This window comes from Castor canadensis, chromosome 1 (genome assembly GCF_047511655.1).
Source record: "Castor canadensis chromosome 1, mCasCan1.hap1v2, whole genome shotgun sequence".
Classification (NCBI taxonomy): domain Eukaryota; kingdom Metazoa; phylum Chordata; class Mammalia; order Rodentia; family Castoridae; genus Castor; species Castor canadensis.
In genome coordinates this window covers 89464968-89473675 of record NC_133386.1, presented here as the reverse complement: position 1 = coordinate 89473675, position 8708 = coordinate 89464968, and the positions used below count along the sequence as shown (strand labels likewise).

The following is an 8708-nucleotide window of genomic DNA, read 5'->3' as shown; positions in this document are numbered from 1 at the left end:
ATTTGGGCAATTTCCTTCTTCATTTTAATTCTGTGCTTTTAAATTCACTCAGTCAAAAACTATTTATTAAATACTGATAGTATGAAGAAATTATTATAGGTTGTTATTATCTTGCCTAAAGGAGTTAATAACAAGGTAAACATAGGCATTTTCTTGTGAGCTTTCAGTGTAATGGAAGCAATAGTTATTCAACAAATATAACTATATAGAAATTTTAAAATTACAATGAAGGAGGGTAAGGTGTGCCGAAAGCCTGTAATATGAAGACATGACTTGCCTTGAAGGTTTATTTTCTGGAAGAAGTAACATAATCTCTGAATGTATAATTTTCATAATGGAACTTTTTCAATTATAATAATAAACATTCATGAGTACCCTAAGTTTAAATGTATCTGTATGCTCCTTCCCTATGCCACCTGATTATCTCCCTTAAAAGAATAGCACCATGGTTAATTTTGAAATGATAATTTATTTGCCTTACTCCCTTTGCTATCATCACAATCTTGAAATACCTACCAATTATAGTCTAATTTTCTGAATTGTTTAATGTATTCTTCATGCTGGCTCTTATTACCTGGAACTTACTTTTTTCAACATTATGGTAAGCCAGACATTTCTGGTGCTCACAAGGGTCCTATTCTCTTTCTCATTTTAGGATTTTGGGGTAATTTTGACCATCAGACTTGAAGCAACAGTACTGTGTATACTTCCTGGCTGCAGCAGTGACTTGCTGTACAACTGTATCCACTGCTCTTTTTCATGATATTATGATCTTGGAGGGGCCTGGTATTGACCTGATGTGGTGTTAAAAATTCAGTAAAGTGGTAATATGAGGAAAAATTATTAACCACCTTGACGTAATCACTATTATAAAACACTTCTGAAAAATATACATTGTTTTCAAATACACAAAGAAATAAAAAATTTATGACCACAAAATATGTCAAAAATTTAAGAGGTTTGCAATAATAGAGAATATGTTGTTTAACCAAAACAATACTAAATCAGAAATCAATAGCAATGTCAAATTTAGAAAATTTTAATAATTGACAGTATCTCACATAAGAAAAAGAAGATTCTGGAATTTGCTGGTATATTGTATTAAATGTTTAAGAAAGAAAACATACAAATATTATGTAAACACACTCAGGATATAGAATAAAAGGTAATACTTTACATTTCATATATATTTGTATATTTTAATTTTTCACCAAAGGTATATATCTATATATATTTACAGATTGATATATTTACATACTGATACAGTTCATGATCATAGGTAAAAAATATTTAGTAAACTAGTAACCAATGAAATCCAGCAATAAAATAATATGTCTTGGACAGGGAGAGTTTGTCCTAGCAATGCAGAACTAGTTTACATTGCAACACTTAAAAACTAATCTATGTATTTTGTAATTATGAGGAATAAGACATTATCTTTTATGATACTTATTTAGATACAGAAAAACATTTAGTAAATTGTGCATCATTTGTGATAGTCAATCTTATGACAGGGGTTTAAGGATCTCCAATTTTTGCTTCTTGGATTGGGAAATTCTGGCCCTTGCAAAAAGGTGTGCATTTGAATTCTTCTTCCAATAAAAAATTGTAAAATAGAAACATGAGACTATCCAACTTTAAGACTTTGTAGAAAGCTACAATAATCAAGATAGTGTAATCTTGACCAAGTAATAGGCAAATAGATTAATGGAACAGAATCACGACTACTCGTGATTCTCGTATTCTGCAAATCTGTGGATCAGAAATTGACTCACACAAATATAGTCAAATGATTTTTTTAACAAGAGAATGAAGTCTGTTTAATGGAATAAGGATAATCATTTTTAACAAATGGTTCAGGAACTATGGAACATCCACTTATCAAAAAAAAAATCTAGGCAACAACCTTACATCTTTCACAAATTAGCTCAAAATGTATCATAAACTTAAACATAACACGTGCAACTAAATGTAAAATGAACAACTCCTAGAGCATAACAGAAGAAAAATCTAAGGAACCTTGGGTTAGGCAATGATTTTAGAAATACTTCACCAAAAGCACAATCCATGAAGGAAGGAACTGATCATTAGAATTTCATTGTACTTATAAATTCTGCTCTGAGAAAGGCACTGTTAAGAGAATGAAAAGATAAATCACAGGCTGTGAGAACAGCTTGTAAAAACACAAATCTGATAAAGAGCTGGTGTCCAAAATATAAAAAAAAATTCTTAAAACTAAAGGTTAAGAAATCAAATGACCCTATTTAAAAAATGGATAGAGGATTTGAACAAACATCTCACCAACAGATAGTAAACAGCATGTGAAAATATACTCAATATCATATGTCATCAGGGAACTGTAATTAAAATGACAATAAGATAACATTGCTCACCAATTTCAGTGGTTAAAGTCCCAAACATGGACAACACCAAATGCTGAAAAGGATATAGGACAGTGAAATTCCCACTTATTGTTGGCTGGAATGTGAAACAGTGTAGCCATTTTGGATGACAGTTTCTTACTAAATCAAATATTCCCTTGTGCCATGCTGTAATCATGTTCCTTGATAGTAACCCGATGGAATTAAAAACTTTGGTGTACAGAAAAACTTGCACACAAATGTTTATAAAAGTGTTATTCAAAATTGCTGGAACTTAGATGTCCTTCATTAGGTAAATGAATACACTGCAGCAAATCCATGCATTGGAATATTATTGAAAAAAAGGAAAAAGATAAAATGAGTCATTAGGTAACGAAAAGTTATAGAGGAATCTTAAATGTATATTTATTGATAGAAGCCAAGCTAAAACAATTGGATACTTTATGAGTTCAACTCTACAAATTCTGGAAGGAGAAAAACTGTAGTTAAAATATAGTGATCAGTGATTGCCAAGGATGGAAGAAGTTATGAGTAGATGTAGCATGGATATAGGGGACTGTAAAATTACTCTTTATGGAACTATAATATTAGGTGCATGTCATAATATATTTATCAAAAACCATAGAATGTACAGCTTAGTCAACCCTAAAGTAAATCATGATTTAATTAATAATAATGTATCAATATTGACTTACTAATTGCAACAAACTATCCCCACATATTTTAGTCAGCAATCATCTTGTTATCACTGAAATCAAGTTTAGCCATTACAGTAATTAAATTTCCATTATTCATCTTTTTCTAGATTTCCTATTCTCTTAGAAATATATTTGAACATAAGTAGTATGCTCTATTGCTATGGTTTTAATCTATTTTTTGATATGTGGTGGGGAGATAGAGCCCCACTTCCTCTCTCTTTTTACATGAATCTAAATATTCATATACATAATATATTAATAATATATATAATATATCAATTTGTTAAAAAAGATTACCTTGAGAATTTGATTGGAAGTGCACTAAATTTAATAAATATTTAAGAGATAACTAATTACATGATTAGAAAGAATGCTTTGAGTCTTTTTAAAATACAAAAGACAGTAATGTTGAAAAACATTTGTTATGTTTATGAAATTCTTAAAATATTTTTACTAGTAGTGATAATGTTAGTAATACTTCAATATATTAATATTAGCACTAATTTTTTCTTAGGTCTTCTTCAAAACATTTCTATGGCTTCATTCTTTTTAAAAATTCAGGATTATATAGCTGTAGAAAGATTTTCTCCTAATTCTGAATACTCTTTTTTATATTCAATTCATTTAAATTTTATTGAGAGGATTACAATATTTCCTTTTAAGATTAAATAAGGAAGGAAGATTTCTTTTTATTTGTGAATAATATTCTAAGAGTCAAGTTAAGATCATATTTTGAATTTATGTTTAATTTTATTTATGTATCTATTTTCTGTTGTGCTGGGAGAGTATGCAAGGCTGAGCATATGCTAAGAAAGCATTTTACCCTGAGCTATATCTTCAGTGCTGGATTTGAATTTTAATTCCCAAATTAACAATCAAACAAATAGTTATAACTAAGCATTTATTCATCTCCAAGTGATTTCAACTGGGGAAACTTTAGTTTGGGAGCTTAGGTTACTTTTTTTTCTCCTTACATGCCAGTAATTTTCAAGTGAACAAGCACAGCATATGGCAACACACATATTTAATATGCCTGTAATATTCTTGCACATTTCAAAACTTAAATGAATGATAAAAGGAAACTTTAACTATGTAGCAGTGACACGAGATGTGATTTTAGATAACAGAAAGTTATGCTAGATCAGAGAAAAAGAAGTGATATGTCTCATTCCTGATCGCCTAAGGATTATTTTATAATGTCAGTTAATTTCTGCAGTGTACTGTGGCATGGCTCTCTCCTTGTTCATTTCTTAGGTCTGTTTGGAAAAGGAGTGACAGTTTTAGAATCTTCGTTGAAATTTGATTCTTTGTTTTGACCAATTTTTCACAGAGAAGATGTAAGAGCCCAGAGGGACTGTTAACTAACAATGAGGTACAATTAAATGGATTCTGATAACAAGAACATTACCATATGTTCTGAATAGAAAGGAAAGGTGGCCACAGTAGGAAAAGTTACTGCCAAATTTGTTTTTTTTTCAAAATAGAAATAGTTGGGCTGGGCATGGTGGTTATGCCTGAGATCCCAGCTATAAGGGAGGTGGAGATGGGAAAATAAACAGTTCCAGAATGGCAGGGCAAAAGTGAGGCTTTCCCTGAAAAAACACTAAAACAAAAAGGATTCTTGGTGTGACTGAAGTGGTAGAGCACTTGTGTAGCCAGCATGAGGCCCCGAGTTCAAACTTGAGTACCACCAAAAAAAAAATGCTTTTTTCTATACATATGTGATTTTCTTTCAGATTATGAAATAGTAACAGAGTTAGAATAATCGATTTCATGTTAGACTTCAGTTAGAAATGGGTACTTCTTTTATATCAATTGTTTGCTTTTCATCATGGAGGTTTATAGGGACCCTGATAAAAAATGGAAAGGAAAATGTAAAACTAAAACATAGAACTAGACATTTCTGTAAAGATTAGTTTGGTTTTTGTTACTTTGTTTTTTTTTACTGTTAACTATATATATATATATATATATATATATATATACACACATATATTATCCAGGTGATAGATACAGATGTTGACTTAAATGAATTAAATTGTCTAATCTTGGTAAAGAAACATATTTAAACGTTTTCAATGTTACCAGAGAAGAAATTTATATCTTCCTTAAGCCATTCCAATGGTTTGCAAATATCTCAAGATGTCTACATAATAATAAGCTAGAGCACATAATGAGTACTTGGTTCATCAAATAAGTCTCATCAAATTCAATTCACCTAAAGGCACATTTTATTTAATTTTGATGATTATGGTCAGAATATGACAAATCTGTCCGAAAATATCATGCATAATATGCTCAGATGGCAAATAAATTGCCAAAAGATTAAAAAAAAAAAGAGTAGAGTTGGTTCTTGAGTGCTGGCAATGTTCCTTTTTCTTGAGGGCCTCATTTATTCCTGTCCACAACAGTTACGTGCTGTTGTGCTGTCCCACACATGCCATCTGTTCCTGCAGTCAGGGCTATAAACTCAGATGACTACATGTTCGATTTCTGAATACATCCATTAGCTGCACACGGAGAGGCATGGTGTTTTGTATAGCCACTTGCTATACTCTCAAATCATGTAAACACTCCTGAAAATGTGTGCCATGTGTTCATTGGGGATGAGGTAAAGAGTATGAAGCCAGCATAATCTTATCACTTCAACATTTATGGGCATGTCTTTAATCAACTGAAATTTTTGCTCAGCCATTTATTAGCTTCATGACCTTGGGCAAGTTACTAGTATACTTTAAGCCTTAGCACACTGGCTTGTGAATCTCATAGGTAACCAAAAGTACCTGTCTATTATGTTTATGGAACAATGCACGCAAAGCTTTTACCACAATGCATCACTTATTGCAAGCATTCAGTCTTAATTTTTATTATTATATTCAGCCATTATTATTAATGCTCTACTAAGTTAGTGTAATAGCAATTGTAATCTTTTATTGATATTTATGTTTCAAAATTTTAAAAATGTAAAGTACATTTCACTTTATTGTAGACTGAGGTAAAGATAAATAATAATATATTCCTAAAATCATACCATGTTGTCAGTGGCTTAAAATCAAGTTCTGGAATGATTCAAGCTTTGCCAGGCTAGGATGCTTAAAGAGACTAATTATTAAAGATCTCAATTTATGTAACAAGTTCATTTTGTTTTCAATTGGCAATAATCACACCTCAGATAAACCTCATTGGCTACATTATTGCCACAATGCAAAGCTATCACTTTCTTTTATATGCTTTAGTTAAAGTAAAATATTCAACATTATTTGATTTAAAAAATAATTTCAGAGTATTGGCAACAACTAGCAATACAGGGAAATATGAAAGTGTAGAGAGTGAAGTTATGACAATTCTGAAAATCACTTGGAGAGAATAATGAGTGATTTTTGGCTAAACATCATTCTTGCTATTGATTCAAGTAACTGCTAAGTCTCAATTGTACACACATAGACAAGTGAATTAATAATCTGAGACATTTTAGTTGAGATCATCAATTGAACCTAGCAACAGAAATCTAACAGAGATACACTGTACTCCTTCTTCTTAGGTAAAGCAGTGATTGTTTTTCTGGTAATTATTTTTCTTTCCAAAAAAAAATCCCATTTCTTTTTTGGACCTTTTAAAGAGATTTTATTCTCTTTTACATTTTCCTTTGGTCATTCTAAGAATTTTCTTGCAATGAGTCACAGTACTCATAAAATGTACCTTATAAATTCAGCAATGTCTTACAAAATGTTTACTGTACTCACATGAGCAAATTCTTCCCCAATTGTGGTATTTTCAGGTATTTGTCATGCTGTTAGAGTTACTGGAATTCAAATATAATTAATTAACTGAAAAATAAAGTTTTAGTAAAAAGACCTTTCTTAGAACCTTCATTTAAACTAATCTTTGCATTTGACTGAGTTACATTTTCTGAGATACCTACTTTTCCCCATAACATTCTTTTAGCATTATTTCTCATTCATACCAGCAAATTTATATTTAAAATTTCTTTGATTTCTCATATGTTCCAAAAGTTTTGTCTGCCAACAGGGAACTAAAGTATAACATGAATAAGACAGATTCTTCAGTTAAAGATCAAGGATTGTACAGTGTGGTGGAGACAGATATAGATAGATAGATAGATAGATAGATAGATAGATAGACAGATAGAAAGATTTAAATAAACAGAATTAGCATCATGAGGAATATGCTAAAAGGATGGCTGAAAGAGCAATTAAGAAACAGAATGCTGTTTAACTATGGTTAGTGCTCCAATACTACTTTCCAGGGGGATTCTGGCCTTGTGGTAGTAGTAATTTCCAAAGTCATTGTAAGACAATAGGCAGGACCCCAGAGGAAGAAAATCTCTGTTCACAGGCTTTGACTTATTTCTGGTCCTTGAATCTGTCAAGTTCATTCTCCTTTGCTCATGCTAGGAGTCATCTTCCACTGGAATTTTTCCATGGCCAACTCTTTCCTCAGATCTCAAGTCAAATGTCACCTCTTCAGATAGGCCTTCCCCAAATTCTTTGGAGTCATTTCTCTTTATTTTCTTTACAACATATCACAATCTTGGTTATATATTTGTTATGGGTTTCCTTTCTCTCCACACCTATGTGTCCCTCCCGCTATGATGAAAATGTCATGAAGAAAAGGATCTTGCTTTATCCCCAGCAGTGAGGGCAGTGCTGGATGACTAGTAGTTGCACAGTAAATATGTGTCTAATGGATAATGTATGAATAGAAGCATTAGAGATCTAGTAGGTCTTTATTTCAGGGCAATCCTCTGCTCACTAAAAGGAGTCGGCAGTATCCAATGTATAAGGAGCTTGAAATTTGCAATGAAGCCGATTGACAATGAGTTGGGAGTATAGAATTTCTTCAGTTCTTCCTTTTATGACTGTTAGAGTGTAAGGGTTAAATGAATCTTAAATACAGGAGCAAAAAACAGAAAAAAACCAAGAAATTGTTTTATCTACCTCTTATAAAAAAAATGAAAATCTTTTAGCAAAAGCTACCATGACTTTTGAGTAGGTTGAAAAATTAGCTTCCCAAAGCCTGTGCACTCACATTTGCACACTAGACAGAAGTAGTTGGTTGTTTTAGACAATTCAGTGTCTCACTACCTTGCTTTTGTATCTCAACAGTAAAATGGTAGTTTTATATCAGAAGCATTATCTTTTAATAGAAATAAAATATGGAGAATAAGAGACATGAACGCAGTATGTACGTATTTATTTGTTTATTTTTGGCCTTTCAACAGATTATGTTGAGGTCCTAAGTCCTCCAAGTAACATTCTACTTTAATACTAGACTATTCTAAGGATAATGAACACTGGTGTGCTGCAAAAACAGATAAATAGTTATCATAATGCAGTAGTGTTTAAGATTTCACGAAGGTTTAATATAAAAAGAGTAAGCTCATTTTGAAGTTTATAATTTTTTAAAAATTAAACTTCAGTAAACTAGGAACACAAGCAAAATCCTCCATTCAGCTAAGAAGTAGAATCCCCCCCCCCAAAAAAAAACTACACTAAACTTTGTATGTGATGGTATAAAATTAGAAAGAGTCTAACCAAAGGGAGTAAGATTAAAGTAAGACAAGGGTGTGAATTGTCATTGCTACTAATCAACATTTCCTTGGCGATCA

General features: G+C 31.5%; 1 pseudogene; it reads right to left on the bottom strand.

Annotated features, from left to right (window-relative positions):
* Positions 1–6173: 6173 nt before the first annotated feature.
* LOC141415835 (U4 spliceosomal RNA) lies at positions 6174–6291 on the bottom strand (annotated as a pseudogene).
* Positions 6292–8708: the final 2417 nt, after the last annotated feature.